This window comes from Aedes albopictus, chromosome 1 (genome assembly GCF_035046485.1).
Source record: "Aedes albopictus strain Foshan chromosome 1, AalbF5, whole genome shotgun sequence".
Taxonomy (NCBI): Eukaryota; Metazoa; Arthropoda; class Insecta; order Diptera; family Culicidae; genus Aedes; species Aedes albopictus.
In genome coordinates, this window is record NC_085136.1 from 8,240,697 (window position 1) to 8,258,082 (window position 17,386).

Below are 17,386 nucleotides of genomic sequence, written 5' to 3' on the forward strand. Positions count from 1 at the left end.
AACATCCAAAAGAATCTTTCCAGAGGATTTCCTTAGGTACTTCCGGAGGAATTCCTGAAGAAACTTCCAGAGGAATTCCTGAAGGAAATTCCAGAGGAATTCCTGATAGAACTTCCAGAAGAATTCTTGAAAAAAACTTCTTGAGGGATTCCTGAATAAATTTTATGATCGATTCCTGAAGGGGTTTTCAGAGGAATTCCAGAAGGAACATCCGGAGAAACTTCTTGAAGAATTCCTGAAGAAACTTTCAGAGAAATGAAGAAAATCCCAGGAGAATTCCCGAAGGAAATTCCAGAGGAATTCCAGAAGGGAATTCATGGAAAGGACCAGCAAATTTATAAACCTGGAATCTGTTCTGGTAGGGAATGAGGAGGACGATTCTAGAGAGATCCCTCCATGAATGATTGTTTTTACGAATTTTCTGTAACTATTGCGGAAGGGGCATTCTTGCCGGAATTCATTCTATAAGTTTAGTTAGGATTCTTCTATAGAGTCCTTCGAGATTTTTTTTTAGAATGTATTCCGTCCCATTAGAATTTCCTCCATGATTATCTCCAGCACCATCGCAAGAAATTTCTTTTAGATATTTTTTTAAAAATATTCAAAATTAAAATTTTCAGAATTTTTGTAGAAAGAAGATTGTTGCAGTATTTCCTAGAATTATTTTAACGTGAATTCCTTCAAAAATCCTCCAGGTTACCCTTCTTAATGCATTCATGTGTATGTATTTCTATGAGCAATTCACCAGGAATTCCTCTAGATATTCTTTCAGTACTTTCTTGAGTATTTTTCAAGAATTTCTCAAAAAAATGATCTTGATTAGTCCATGGGTTTCTTCAGAAATTCCTTCTGGGATTTTTTCAGGGATTCCTCCGGGGATGCTACAGAAAATTCCTTCAAGAATTGCTCAAGAAATTAATGAATGAATTAATCCATGGATTACTTCGATCATTTCTGAATGAATTATAATTTTCTCCAGGAGTTTTTTTGAGACTTTGAGACTTACAGAATTCTTCAAGGAAATTCTCAAAAAAAAAAACTCTTCAGGAGTTTCTCCGGGAACCCTTTCAAAGAATTTTTCGAAGGATACAATTCCAGGAGAATTTATTTACAGCTGAATCTACAGAAATTCTTCTTGGGTTTTCATTTCGGAATTCATTTTTTTATTCTAGAAACAATTTCAGAAATAATTTTAGATTTTTAAGAATTTTTGCAGAGGTCTTCCATATATTTAGGAATTCTTTCAGTCACTTCATTCGGAAATTATTCATTAAAACTTTCAACAGATTCTTGCAGCTGTTTCCCCATGAATTACTCTAGATATTTCTCAAAGGATTGTCTAGCATTTATTCAATGAATAACTGCAGATGATTTTTCTCAGAATAGGATTATTGCGTATTAATACCTATAGAAATTGTATAAGAAACACTTCTGAGAATTTCTCCAAAGATATCTCTATTAGTTCCTTCAAAAAACCCTGCAGGGGTCCCTCAAAAAATCATTGATGTATTTCTATAGGAATTTCACTAATACCTTTGACTGCAATTTATGTAGAGATTCCTGCAGACATTTTTAATAGATTTCTTCAGAAACACTTCAATGGAATTCTCAAGGAGTTTTCCATGGAATTACTTTGCGAGTTGCTTCAGAAGTTTCGTTCAATCAAGTTTTCTGCCAGACAGTCATCCACGAGGTATCAATAGGATTTTCTGTATAAACTCCTTCAGGAATCTGTGGAGGAATTGCTACTTGAACCACTCGAAGTAATAAAGCAAGAATCTCGGAAGGAATTCCTGCAGAATGTCTTGGATGATTCCCTGAAGAAATTCTTGGGGACACAATCCTGCGAAAATTTTCAATGGAATCCCTTTTCAAATCAATTCCTGAACAAATCCCTGTTGGATTTATTTAACAATATTTGCAGGAATCCCTGTACAATTTTGTGTAGAGACCAACTATAGGAATCTGTGGCGGAGTTTCAAAACGAATTCTTGGCGAAATTTCTAGAGAAATTCCGAGAGCGGATTCCTCAAGGAAACCATGGGGAAATTTCTAGAACAAGTTTTTAATAAACTGCGGAATTCGTGGAGCGGGAAAATCATTGGAGAAATATTGTTGGAGTGATCTCAAACTTTCTGAAAAAATCACTGGAAGCTTTTCTGAAGGAAACTGTAGATCATTGTCTGAAAGAATCTTTTGATGAATTTCTGGGGAAACCCATGGAGCTTTTCTAGAGGAACTGTTGGAGAAAATCCAAAACAAATCTAGGAATTCTAAAATCAAGAAAATCTGTAAGAGTTTGGGAAGCAATACATGGAACAAGCACTAAAAGATCATTCAAAAGGAATCCGTGGAAGATCTTTTGAAAAACATTCCAGGAGGACTATCTAAAGAAATTCGTGGAGCAATTTTGGAAGAAATATGAAACTTATTTCTACTCCAGCAATATTGGGAGAAAATTCCACGGAAAACTATTGTTTTCTAAAGCAAAGCCTGGAACAATACCTGAAGTAATTCTCAGACAAATCTTGGAAGGAATGCCTGGCAGAATTTCGTGGAAATTCCATGAAGATTTTCGGAAGGAATGGATGGAGGAATCTGTAGAGGAATTTCTGAAGATATTCATGAACAATTCTCTAAATTATTCCTAAAATAATTTTCTTGAGAAATTTCTCAAAATTTTTTTAAGACATCCATGCTAGATAAACCTTTGATGGGAAGTTTTGGAGGAACAGCTGGCGAATTATCTTAACTATTCCCAAAATCTAAAGGAACCCCTGAAGAAAATTGCCAAATAAAATTGTTGATGGATTTTTTAAAATCCCGAAGATTTTCTGAGGCAATTTTTGGGGCTACCTCTGAAAAAAAAAAATCTAAAAAATCCCGGCATGAATTTCTAAATGTACTCCGGAAATATTTATTTTATTTTGAGGAAATTCTGAAAAAATGGAAGAAGTTCCACTATCACATAGTTGATTTGAAAGCGTGAGAACACTAAAAATTTGGAAAACTCCCAAAAATAAGTTTATAAATAATAAATATATAAGGGTGCAAAAAATATAGGCGATTTACTTGCATTTAGGAAGAGAGAGAGAGAGAGTAATTTCAACTATCATAAATGAGGCTTTCCGTACACGACTATGATGCAGTTTTGGAATTAATCTTTATCAGAAATTTCTTTGGGGATACTTTTGACAATTTCTTGAATATTCAGTAGTGCCCAAAAAAATGTTCGTCAATTTCTTTGGAAATTTTGTTAATATTGTTTCGGCGAATTTTCTATGAATTTTTTTGGCAACTAAATGAGAATTTATGAATTGGTTCGGCATTCATTTATTTGATAGTTTTCGCTAATTCCATTATAAATTCTGCCAGTTATTTCTTTAGTAATGCCCTTGAGAATTCTTTTAAAAATTTGTTAAGAAATTGCTTTGGAAAATATATTTGCCGAATAAACTTCCAATTCTTGTAGATGTAGATCACAAATAAAAACGATGAAATTTCAGAAACACTTCTCGAATTTTCAAAGAACTTTATATAAGACTTGTCAAAGGAATTCTTTTGAGAATTCTCAAAAAAGATTCCAACAGAATTGTCAAAAAAATAAAAGAAATTTCCGCGACAATGCGCAAAAAATATCTGAATGAAAGTTTTAAGAATATGACAAAAACCATAAATGATTTGCTTGCTTAGAGCAATTTCCAAAGGGATTACCCAACGTTTTTCCAAGGGCAATGTATGAGAAACTCCAAAAAGAATTGCTGAAGATTTCCTCAAAAGAATTACCGAAGAAATTAACGAAGAAGTCGTCAAGAGAAATTCCAAAACTATTTCCCAACGAATGGCCAAATAAGTTCTGAAACAATGGATCACTGAAATTATTAAAACGGTCGCTATAGAATGAACAGATAGTGCCACCGTAGCGTTATGTTTGACATAACTCAACTGCTGTCGCAATGCTAATGTCCATGCTATCTTTGTTTACATGCGGCGAATGCTAGAAAGTTTTCTTCAATGTCCATTGCAGACGATTTTTTCAAAAAAAAAATCCTCAATAATCTCAAATATATTTGCCAGAAAAATATGTTCAAAGTATTCCTGAGTCTTCAAAGAAATCGCCGAAAAATTCTTCAAACAAATTGCCAACGGAATGCCGAAAGGCATTATTGTATGGATTTCCAAAACGATTACAGAAAACATGCCCAAAAAATAAACAGAAGGAATTCAGAAGGAAATGTTGAAGAAATTTTCTTAGAATTTGATGGAGACGATTACTGAAGGAATGTTCAAGGATTGTCGGAGGAAATGCCAGGTATATTCCAGAAAATAATACCAAAGCTTATCTAGGCGTATATCCTAGTAATCCTGTAGCAATAGCTTCAAAAATCCGCCCACAGATTGCTTCAGGAAAACTTGCAGAAACTCCTCCAAGATGTTATATGAAACTTTCTATAAATGAATCCTTAAATTCTCAATAAACGTTTATTGGAATTCCACCGTGGTGCTTCAATCAAAATTATGAGAAATTACTGTTGGGATTCCTTCAAGAATGTCCTTGGGATGTCTTCAGATATCTCTCTCTAGATATTTGTTCGAGAGTAATTCCTGAGATTTCTACAGGTATTCCACTGGAGATTTATTCAGAAATTCTAGGATTTCTTTTGAAATATTCTCAGGATTTTCTTCAGATTTTCAGTGAAGAATTGCATCAAAAGTTTTTCCATGGAGTTTCCAGAAAAAGCTCTAAATATTCCTTCAAAAATCCTACAGAGATTCCTTGGAAAATACTTCCAATGGTTCCGATAAGACTTTTGTGAGAATCCTACTCAAGGATTGCTGCGGAAATTCCTACAATGATATTTTTTTTTAGAAATTGCTCCTGCGATTCCGTCATAACCATCTCCTGGTAGGTTTTTACAGATTTATGTGAAATTTGTTAAGGATTTTCGTCCAGCGATTTTATCAGAAGTTTTTCAAGAAATTGCAAAACCCATTATTGAAAAAAAATCTTGAAAGAATTTCTGAAGAAATTTCTACATAACTCCTTGGAGGGTTTTCTGAAGGAATCCCATAAAAACCCCTGGTGATATTGTTGGGGATTCCTAGAAAAATTTCTTGAGAATTCTGTGGAGAGATTTCTGAATAAAAAATCTGAAGTTATCTCTGGAGGAATGAAACTTCTTTCCTCTTTTTTTCTAGAAAAAATAAACAAGAGAAACTAGTTGAGGAAGTAATTCCAATAAAAAATTGGTGGAAAACTTTTGGATGAGAAATCCGTAGAGGAATTTCTGAAGGAATCTCATAAAAAGGAATGCTGAAATATTTGCAGAAATCCTTCCAGAGATTACTGAAAATATATATTGTTTTTGAAGAAATTTTCGAAAGAATGCCTAAAAAACCGGAGAATACTCTACAAATATTCATAAAAGAATTTGTTAAACAATTCCATGCAATAGATTCTGGAATAATTTTGCAGGAATTGCTGAGAAAAGTCTTTATTGAAATTTCTGAAAAAATCAGCAATAAAACTTCTGAAAAAAAACTAAATTCCAATCGAATAATAACATTTTCTGTTCTACATGTGATTTTTTGCAGCTATCATGAGAAATACTTCACTTGAACAATAGATGGAATTGTTTCCAGGCAGTTGTGCATTTGAAAATTTTAGAAATCGTAGGTTATGTCTCCAGTTTTGCATTCAATTCAGTTTCAGTTCAATTGGGATTAGTTTACAAGAGAAGGCCTGCTTCTTGAATCGAGACTTGAATTTAAGAAAGATTTTGAATAAGAAGATGCTCATCATTATTTTTTTTTCATAAGTTTGAAGAATTCCCATCTAGTGAAACAAGTTAAGGATCATAGAAACTGCATTGTTAGCAGGAAATCGCTCGTTAAGCATTCCGAAAGCATTAAACAGCTCATAATAAGTTTCAAAAATGGCTTGTTGAAACGCATCCATGAAAGCGGCGGCAAAGTGTTGAATCCGTCGAAAGTCGAATGAATGACTTGCTTTCGCACAGTTCGCGCGCTCTCTGGCGTGCCATTCAGTGAAACTTCAGCACCGCCGCCGCCACCAGACAACAAAGGAAGGACCCGAAACTTTTCCAACTGGAACAACTATTTCCAGCGTCAGAAATTCCCGGAACTTTTCCTCCCAGTCAGTAGTGCGCCACCGGCTGACTCCCATCCCGAAGTAAAGGGCAATTTTCATTAAAGAAATACTTCCTGTGCCACCACCATGCACGTGCTTCTCTTGGTTTGACTATGTTTGCAGCACGGCTGGGCTCTCCTGCAGGAAGAGCTTCCTCATGGTCACACATTGCTCGCAACTGCAGTAGAATTTGGGCGAAAATATTATTACACTGTTGTCGGTCGATTCACCCCTTGTTCCGGTTTTCGGATTGCGATGACGATGACGTGTGTGTCGCACATTTGGATCCTTCTATATTGCCAAACCCTGTATCTGAAAACGTACTGTCTAATGGTGATGGCCAACAAGGACGTGCTTTTCCCATTCTACCATCATCGCCATCAACGCAGCGCAACGGTTTGGTGTGAAAGCGTGAGAATGTGTGGACATTTTTAACGTCGACTGAGTGCTTTTGCTAAGGATTCGCAACCATGGTTTCGATGACAGTCAGCGCACGGTGTAGGAAAACCGTGAAATATCGAGCGTGTATGTCGGCAGCCAATGCATGTGGAAAAATCCACTGACGAAGCGAAATGTGATCTGGAAAAATGCGTATGAAAGCATAACTTCATCGTCGCCTCCGTAATGGAATCATCGTTGAAAAATGCGCTGAGCTTCTGGGTAAGATGACAAAATGGATAATCTGGAGGAATGTGTTTTCTGCTTTGCATCAATAGCACGGTAATCTCCATTCTTTTTAAAGCATATATTCAACCTGTATATAGGATATACTACAAATCTGAAACATATTAATATATTTTATGCTATTCAGTATCATAATTTCAATTTCATATAACTCATTTTGGTATCATAATGGCTAAGTTTTCTGAACTGGTTCATTATGCAACTGAAATGAGTTGCATAATGAAAATTGGTTGCATAATGTCCATAATGCAACTCATTTGAGTTGCATTATGAACATTATGCAACCCAAATGAGTTGTATAATGAAAAAAATCATTGCATATAAAATTTTGTCTGTAATTCGTTGCAAAACTCGATTTTTTCAGCACTCTTCGTATTTATCCAACTCGGCAAGCCTCGTTGAATAAGTGTACGACTCGTGCAGAAAAAATCAACCTTTTGCAACTCGTTACATAAATAACTATTGTTTGGCATCAAGTAACTGTTTTGGCGGTATAGTCCCAGACCACTGTTATGAGAAAGCTGTCCTGACCACGTCCTTGCCACAGCTAAGGGATGTAAGAAGATTAGATGGACACCTAAGAGAGGTATGTAGACACTTCTACGTCTTCTCAGGCCTAGGTGCCACGGGAATGTGGGTGTTATTAGTGGAAGAGTTAAGTCCAAAGGATACATTTGGTCAACGTTCAGGCACCAAAACGATGTACAAGAACACACTCACCAAGTAACACGAATTCCAGTACTCTCAAGACGAAATTGTTGACTTCCATTTGCCACACGGAAATCACGCGAAAATGAAGACAAACACTCACAAAAAACACTACGTGATCCGGTAAATCGTCAGGTAAGAGAAATATAACACTCAAAATCAATTGGCAAGCACTTTTTGAGGTAAAATTTGCGCAAGGTTATAGCGCTACCAGCCGTTTCTCAATTCGCCGGAGCAAAGAAAACGCGTGACAACACCGCCACTCGCGCGCACAGTATGCTACGATCTCTATTTCACTGACAATTACATACACATACTGTGCGCGACGGAACCCGAGGCGTTCAGTACCACCCTTACATCCACTGAACGTGATACTCGGGACATAGTGGAAACCAATGCTGTCAACTAATTTGACGTTCTTCTTTTTGTAAAACCTATCTAAATCTAAACGTACACGATACAAAGTGACATTGAACACGTTAAAACTTACATATATCTAAATTTTTGAAATTGTGTTTTCTCTATTTCTTATGCAAAAATTGTAAGTAGAATTGAATTATATTGAATTTTGTGAACTAAACATAAATATCTACAGGACAAAACAAAACACCGAACAAACATTGTTACAAAGACGGAAACTAGACGAAGAAAAACTAAAACTGTAAGGTAACCGTAAATTATAAACTAAAACATGCGTTTAATAAAAATCTTTGTAGCTTGTAGCTGACTCAACTAAAAAGCGAGTTTGTCTGAAGAGGTTTTCGACGTCCGTCCCGTAACACATACATTAAATGGATTACTATTGTCCCTTCCAACATACGACCATATCAATCAAATCAACCAATGAAACATGTTCATCATACATTCTTCTAGGGGATTCCTCCAGTAAACCTTGTGGGTATTATCCTAGAAACATTTTTTGAGAACTACTCCATGAATGCCTTTTGTGGATTCCGACAGATTCCTTTATTGAATCTTAAGACTTTTATTTAGAGGTTCCCGGTGTTTCGTCTGGAATAGCTTCGAGAATATTTTTTGGAGGTTATTGCAGAAGTCTGATCAAGGGATTTCTCCAAGAACTTCTAGAGGATTTCTAGATAGATCTCCTTGATCTCTGGTATATTCACAAAAATAAGGAGAATTTCCAAAAAAAAAGAGCTCCTGGAAGATTATCATAATGATCTATTTAAGATGTCTTCCAGAAGGGTCTTTCAGAACTGGTTTAAGTATTCTCAGAAAGAACCTTTGGAGGACTCCAAGTATGGGTCGCCTGTGGGATTCCTAGAAGGAAAATCTGTAGGATTCTCTGAAATTCTTCGAAGAATCTTAACTATTCTTGAGGAAATCCAGCAGAAGTTCTAGTAGAAATACAAGAAACTTCAGATGGAATCCCAGCAGTATTTCCTGAAAGAATGCCTGAAGAAATTCTCTAATTTAGAGACGAACCAGCCAAGGGCTGAAAGTCTCTGAAATAAAGACAAATCAATCAATCAATCAACTTTCTAGCCCTCCTTTTGCATTAAGGTCATTTTTCACCCAAACCGGTCGTCAGCAATCTGTTTCTACCGTAATGCAACAGAAACTTCTGGAGGAACGTCAAAATTTCTAAAGCAGTTTTCAGAGTAATTTCAGGAAACAATCTTGAATGAATTTCCGTAGGAACGTAGATGCTATCGACTGCTTCGAATTCACAGGGGATTTTTCGGCTTTCAGTCTGTTAAGCGATTGAAACGAAAATATCTTTCTTACGCCCGACGTTTCAATGGGCTATGCCATCTTTTTCAAGGGTTCTGTAAAGGTCAATTGGCTTAGTTACATGAAGATACAAGAACATACAAAAAACTACAGTCTTACAAGAATATTTTTTTCGTTTTTCGTCTGGAGGTTCAATCTTTGCGTGAAAACTTGTCAACATAATCTGGTTCATCAATTTCCTAAAATATCACAATCAAAATCACGGTTTAACAATTTGAACTACATAAAACAGACAAAAACAGTTACTAACTATTGGATTTACTACACGAAACGGGAAGAAAACTGGACACTGGACTACACTATCTTTCTTCGTCGTAAAACTATGTACATCTTGGAGGTTTGCCACATCGTAAACACGGACGAGACGGTAAACAAACGAAGCGATTGCGACGGTCTTAGTAATATTAATGCAGGAATTTTACACACACTCAAAACCAAAACAAACCGCACAGATACACAGACAATAGATAACCAGACAAACCTGAATGACAATGACACACAATAGCTTATTTGACATAACTTGCATACAACCATTATTTCCTCCATAACTTTCATAGAATGACTACAAAATGACCGTTTAAATGTACATAGTTTTACGACGAAGAAAGATAGTGTAGTCCAGTGTCCAGTTTTCTTCCCGTTTCGTGTAGTAAATCCAATAGTTAGTAACTGTTTTTGTCAGTTCAAATTGTTAAATCGTGATTTCGATTGTGATATTTTAGGAAATTGATGAACCAGATTATGTTGACAAGTTTTCACGCAAAGATTGAACCTCCAGACGAAAAACGAAAAATATTCTTGTAAAACTGTAGTTTTTTGTATGTTCTTGTATCTTCATGTAACTAAGCCAATTGACCTTTACAGAACCCTTGAAAAAGATGGCATAGCCCATTGAAACGTCGGGCGTAAGAAAGATATTTTCGTTTCAATCGCTTTCCGTAGGAACTTGAAAGGGGTCTCCAGTTAGCCTAGTGGTGCCAATCCGGAGACGGCAGGTTCGATTTCCGTTCCTGTCGAGAAAATTTTCTCAACTTCTGGGCATAGAGTATCATTGTCCTTGCCCCACAATATACAAAGAAACCCCTTCAATTAATAACTGTGGAAGTGCTCAAAGAACACTATGTCGAAGCGAGGCAGGCCAAGTCCCAGTGCGGACGTAGAGCCATAAAGAAGAAGAAGAATAGAAGAAGAAGAAGGAACTTGAAAACATGAAAATGGATCAACTCCTGATGGAATTTTTAAAGGAACATCTGAATAAAACTCTAAAGAACTCCTGCATAAATACCGTAGGTTGGGAACTCTGTTAAGCATCAAAACAAAAGTTTCTCATCTCATGGAGAATCCCCAGTTCCAGAGGAACTTCTGAAGATATTTCAGCTGAAACATCTAAAGATTGTCTTAATATAAATATTCCAATATATTCTCTAAATATCACCCTCTTCTTTACAGCCCAATGAAATTCTTTTGAAAATTCTCTGAAAATTTCTCATTTCCATGTAACTCACCTTAAATTGCTCTAAAAACTTATGAAATTTGCTGAACGCCACCAAGAACCCACTTTGAATCTTCTTGAAACCTTCAGAAACTCCATGAAACCTTTTTGAAACAACCTGAAACTTCCTGGAACACTAGATTGAACAGTTTGAACAGATATTTCAACATATTAGCTTGGACCCCCTTCGCTTTGAAGCCCCTCAAATCCAATGAAAACAATCCGAAGTTTCATGAAACTCCTTTAAATCCCCTGAAACTTAAGTTTGAAAAGTAACAAAACCTACCTGACGCTCTCATGAAACCGCTTGATATTTTCTGCAGCTCCTCAAACTCTCTTGAAACACTTCTGAAACTTCGCGAAGCTTCTTTCGACTCTTCCAAAAACGTCTAAAACCCGCAAAACCTGGCGCCTCTTCTAAACCCACCAGAGAAGCCCTTGGAACCTTCTTAAAATCACTCTAAAACTCCCCTTCAAAGCTCGTTAACCCCTCGAACTTCTAATTAGTTTTTCAAAAGGAACATCCGTTAAGATATTCCAATACAATACATAGGAATTTTCCTGAAAACACCCTTCCTATGAAGTCCCCTTAAATACCTATGGGCTGCAAAAATGGTGAGACGCCAAAGAGCGTCCAATATACCTGTAGTCCTCACAAATTCCTACCTCATGCTTCCACTAGTGAAGCGATGACAAGGACTGCCAGCTAATAGTTGTATGCTAAACCGGTAGTGCAGCCTGGGCACTGTTCTTACTTCAGCTAGATTGCGGTGATACGATTCGAGCGTCTGTTCACCAAAGATGTGCGTCTCAAACAGCGTCTGTTCTTGCATCCAGCAGCTGCGTATGAAATGCTCCTCCACCGGAAGCTATACCTAGTGGCAGTCCCAACACGGTGGATAGGGGACCTATTGTTTTGGAAGTTTAAAAACCATAACAGAAACCGAAATACCTCTGTATCTATATCTATATTTTATATATAAAAATGCAGTAGCATACGTGAGACCGCGCATAACTTGCGAACGGAAGGACGGATTTTGGTCGTTTTAGTTTTGTCCTGTTAGTTTTCACCCAAGGAAGGTTTTGAGACAAGAAATATGGAAAAATTGAGAGTTTTTGAAAATCGATCTTCCATACATTTTGACCGGGGACTTGGTTTTGGCTAAAAACTTGAAACGTCAAAAAACACAGTAGGCAAGACAAAGTTTGCCGGGTACAGCTAGTTTTACCTAAATTGCATGAAAAATTTGAACCCCATTCAAACTTAACTTTGAAAACTAATAAAACCCTGAAACACTGAACTCACTCGTGAAACCTTTTAACAATTTTTGAAACTCCTGGGATTCTATTGGAACGCTTGAAAACCCCTGAAACCCTCTCTCCTTCTCGAAGCTCCTTTCGATTCCTCTGAAAACCTATGAAACCCGATGAAATCCCATAAAACTCCCAAATACTCCTTCAAGACCACCTGAAGTTTCCTGAAACGTCCCTAAAATTTCTCGTAATCCTTGAGACGCCTCTGATACCCTCTCAAACCCTCTGAACCTTCCCGAGCAGAGTCTAACAACAAAATGATAGCAAATCGAAAACTCGATTTGTTTTCAGCAGTAAATTGATATCACATTTTTATATCAGATTGTCTTGACTAAACTTGATTACAAATTTAGATTTCGTTTTGCTGTCACTTCAAACTATTATAAAAAATAAGTTGTTAAGGTATTTCAAAACTTCTTAGCCAACCTTGTATAATAACTCTAAGAATATACTATTAGTGTAATTATCTTATGGCATTTGGAATTCCATATCAATCGAAAAACCCCTATATTCAACGAATTTCCATTTTTTCTTACTGGTAGCAAAAATAGTTTTCAATTTGCATCACTGATAGTAGGATTTGTTCTCAACAACATTTTTCTGCTCTCATTTTAGATGTTTTAACCGTTAAAATGACCAAAACGACAACAACCTGAGTTATCATAATTTGCAATATCACAACATCAAAATTTGTTTTCAGTTTGCTGTCAGACTTTGCTCGGGTTGCTTGAAACCTCTCTAAAGCCCTCGAAATTCTAGTCCTTCTGCGAAACACGCCTGAGAAACCTTCTGAAATCCTTCTAAAACGACTATGTTAGTCTTCCTTACATTTTCTGGAACCCACTGTAACTTGATCAAGAGCTTGAGCTTGATTGACCACTCGTGGATGCTACCCCAGTATCGCTAGATCAGTCATACTCACACAAGGAACCAATGAGATATCTGCCGGGAACTAGCAGGCATATTCAGCGTGTAAGCGCCTGCCACGTTAGGAGAAGGAAGTGATGATTGTAATCGTTTGTAACCACAGCAGTCTAAATATACCTCTGCGTATGCACACACTCATGCGGATATCGGAGGATAGGATTAGCAGAGGGTTCACACATTAGTTCGTGGATGTAATGTAGGCGTAATGTGAAAGATTGGCGAGTAACAAATTTAAAGATGTAAAAGTGAATAATCCACAAAACCCAGCGCATGAACAGAAAACTTTTAAAAATTAAAAAAATAAAGTCAAAAATGGCAACTTTTTGGACAGGAATTGCTTTACCATAAGACATTGAGCGATTACTGATTACATTTGTAAATCAAAGGGCTATCACTATGGATTTATGCATTGCAAATGATTAGGTTAGAAGTTTAACAACAACATCAACTCAGCATTCGAAAATTGACTACAAATCTAGGTTTCTAGTATTATTTTTGGTAGATATTTTTCAAGTAATTGCGAGTAATGGCAATAAAGCCTAGGCTATCGAGTCTGGAATTCCCTAAGTCCCATCCGAGGAGGACTTCAATAGAGTGATATTAACTTTCTTTGCAATGCCACTCCCAACGTTTATGCCCAACTTAAATAACAAGCATTATTTGGAGCGTTTGGTACGAGATACTCCACTTCTATGACTTAGTTGTGGAACTAATAACGCTGGACAGTAGGCTTGGCCGCTTTAAATCTTGCACTACATCTCCGATGTGCTGCATCAATACTAGTCACAAGAAAACTGACATAGTCGATTCTATCAATTTCCAGGATTATTTCAATGAATGACTGTGTATGTATACACTAGATTACACTAGAACAATCTCAGAAAAACGCACAAACTTCAAGAGAAATACATTTTTAGAACATTCATATGAAACTTGTATACAGGGTTTCACTCTGTCACTGGTGGTAAGGATGGTAAGGAAATCACTTGAGAAATCACTGATTTTGATAGGCCGACTACGATCCAAGTCAGCGTGCGCTCTATTGAGTCACCATCACTTTCCTTGTTCCATCAGAACTGGACTGACTGTGATGGTGTGTGGATATCACTGATAGGGCATCTTTAAAATTTGTTTAAAAACCCAATTGAAGATTTACCAAGATGGTTTTTCAATATGATGTACAAAATAAAAAGTTTTGCGTGTTGGTCACAAAAAAGTTTGAGTTTTGGCAAAAACCACTTTGTTCGCGCCAACGCGAAGAAGACCGCATATATTTTGCCACATTTTTCCCTACAATATGCCACGCCGTCCATCCAACAGTTTCTTCCCGCCGAACAACATGATTGATCATGCCCGAAACCATCAACCGTCCTCGTGATCGTATGTGCAACCATCATCATCGACGCCCGAACCAATCAGCTTCTTCTGTTCAAGGAATTTTCCTCCGTCACCAAGATCGTCTCCGTCATGCATCCTTTTCCTTTCATCTCATCTCCATCGCTCGACGCCAGAGATGGAAACACTCTCATCGTGAATCAACTCGCGAGTGTAAAAGCAACAAACGGTTTACTCACGGTGCCGAGAGTAAGCCGTGTGTGAGTTTATTCGCACCCGCTTGCTTCACGAGTATGAAGCAAAACAAAAACAAAAACACTCATGAATTTTTGTTCGCGAAGAACAAGTGGAGATGCGGGAATTGCATTTTAGTGCGATTTTAATAGCAAAACAAGTAATTATCCATCAGATAGTAGTGATTTGTGCTTTATTGTTCCTGAAAAGTTAATCTGTCGGCCGTGTAAATTCGTTTTTTCACAAAATTGAAAAATGTTCAGAGCTGCTTCGCGAATCAATCACGAGTGCGACCAGCTTCGTTAGCTCGCGAGTGAAGGAAGTGCGAATATATTCTGGCTTCTGTTGTTCGCGAGTAGGATAGCTTTGCGTTTGTGTCTACTCAGCTGCATTCCTCACTTTTTTCCATCACTGCTCGACGCCGCCACCGCACAAGAGTCAACATTCAACCACCGACCGAAGAAGTCTAGATTCGCCCCCGACGTTTCAATCCTGAAATTATACAGTCCACTTCCAAGCGAACTACCGGTCCCGAATCCGTCCACCCTGCAAAATCCCCGTTCCACGACGGAACACACTTAATATCACAACAGTTACAATGATTGTGATCTACAGTGCGGGTCAATATCAGGTCGTTGCCTGTCATTGTCGTTTTGATATTGAACGGCATGGACTTATAGTGACGATGGTGCAATATCAGTAGTCACCTGACAAGACTGATATTGTGCAACTCTGCTTGTATACTATTTGATAGTATAAACCCAGGAATAAACTCACAAAATGATCGGAGAAAGATTTATTTTTATTTACATGAAAATTCCTATTTAAAGTCACGGCAATCCCCTTTCAAAACTATAAAATTAACCTTTCTTATATCTTAGGGGTCACTTGGACATAAATGGTGCCCAAAACTATTTGCATCACGAAAAACAGTGTATTACTTTCCGCGTAGAGGGAAATATCTCAAAAATAGCATATTTTGATCTGGAGTTCAAAAAGTGATATTGGTTTGATTGATATAAGAGATAAAAGATAATAAAATAATATCTACATTTTACTCCTAGAATATCATCATGATATCATATTTGAATCTAACCAATCCTGAAATTTCAAATATTGATATTGTTCAGATATTCCGGGAAAGTTTTCTAGATATTATTTTTAGTATTTTTATCTCTTATATCAATCAAACCAATATCTCTTTTTGATCGTCAGTACTTCACCTCAACCCGGGTTTTGATTGCATGTATCAAAATGGCTGAGTGCATAACCGGTGCCGGGCCGAACGCCATTTAGCGAAAAGTCTAATGGCCGAATACTCGGTTTGAACCTGCCTACGGCAGAAAATCCCTAAATAAAAAAGAAAAAAAAAATGGCCGAATAATCGCCAATATAATTCAGTGGTGTGGACAAAGTCTAGGTAACCAATAGTGCCCTTAAAGTGGTTGATCCAATTTCTGCAAATATTTCCCCTTCTTTTAACGTGGGTTGTTCATCCTAGATTTGTTAATCAAGAACTTTTTGACAATCTAGCTGTCAATCTAACTGCCAATATGATTATCAGAATAGTTTCATTCTTTATATCATAGGCTGTTCTTCCGACGGTTTGTTCGCATATTACGTAACGCTAAGAGAGAAGACAGCGGGTTTTTCGCTATGTTACGCTCCACACAAAAATAGAAAATTTCCCATAAAAAAAATGTTACGTGGAGCAGGACGAATGCGCGAATGAACCTCGAGTATACTCTTGTAGACAACAGTGACGCGATCACTCAAGCACATGCTTTCTTTTTTTTCGGCCAAACGGTGTTCGGGCAAACTTTCCTTTCGTCTAAAAGGCGTTCGAGCAAACGACTGAAAACTCGTTTAACAGTGTAGATGATATCATCAAAATTTCATAGGAATTCGTTAGATATTGGTCAAGAAACATTTTGAGAATATTGTGCAAAGAGTTAAAAAAAATGCAGCTCTTACTCTAGAGATAAAAATATCAAACCAAATAAAATTAGGGAAATCACTGAACAGATTAAATAACTGCGTTAGCCATAGTAATCTGACACTGTTTTGACAATATAAACATCTCTTTCATAGACGTCAAAATTCCACGGTCAACTGTTTGCGAGTTATTGACAGATTTAGTTTATTCTGAACATAAAATCCTAAGAAAACATTAAAAATACTTTTCTTATAATACCCTAAAAACAGTAGGCCATGGAATTTTGAGGTCTATGACAGAGTTGTTGATTTTGGTAAAACAAACAACTTTTTTAAAGACCACCAATTATTAATAGTGTCATGGTCAAAACCCGAGCAGAGGAGAATATCAAATTAATAACTACAAAATTACAAAACCTTGTTTTTATATCTCGTTTTGTTATTATTGTATTATCAAGGCATTACGTTTCCATAACATGTTTTGTTGGACAATCTTATTTTGTTATGACCAAGCTATTGCTATACAGCCAAGTATACAGCCATTAAATAACACTTCAATATTACAGTTTGTTGTGGAACAAGTTTGGTTATTATTGTATTATTGAGAGTGTACAAATACTTTATGCTATTGCTATCAAAACTAAAACAAGTTTTGAAATAAATCCTACGTCATTCAAAAACGATATTTACAGTATTTCGCGAGTTATGCTTACGGTATCACATTTGATAAGAGGTATGGTATATTACGTGACATGGAGGTGCTGTAATGTGTACAACACCAAGTCCCTGCTGGGCGCCGCGATGTTTGAAATTGACTGAGTTGTAGCTGAAAAGTTCCCAAAATATCAGCC

At 36.8% G+C, this 17,386-nt stretch overlaps 1 protein-coding gene and 1 long non-coding RNA gene across 8 annotated transcripts in view; one reads left to right on the top strand and one right to left on the bottom strand.

The window, feature by feature from the left end:
- LOC115254883 (potassium voltage-gated channel protein Shaker-like) overlaps positions 1-17,386 on the bottom strand; it is a 332,755-nt gene that overhangs the window by 115,563 nt on the left and 199,806 nt on the right. The window lies entirely within an intron of this gene.
- On the top strand, positions 310-15,013 carry LOC134284475 (uncharacterized). The gene is made up of 2 exons (XR_009995795.1): positions 310-9,959; positions 10,021-15,013. It is a non-coding gene; the product is annotated as an uncharacterized LOC134284475 (long non-coding RNA).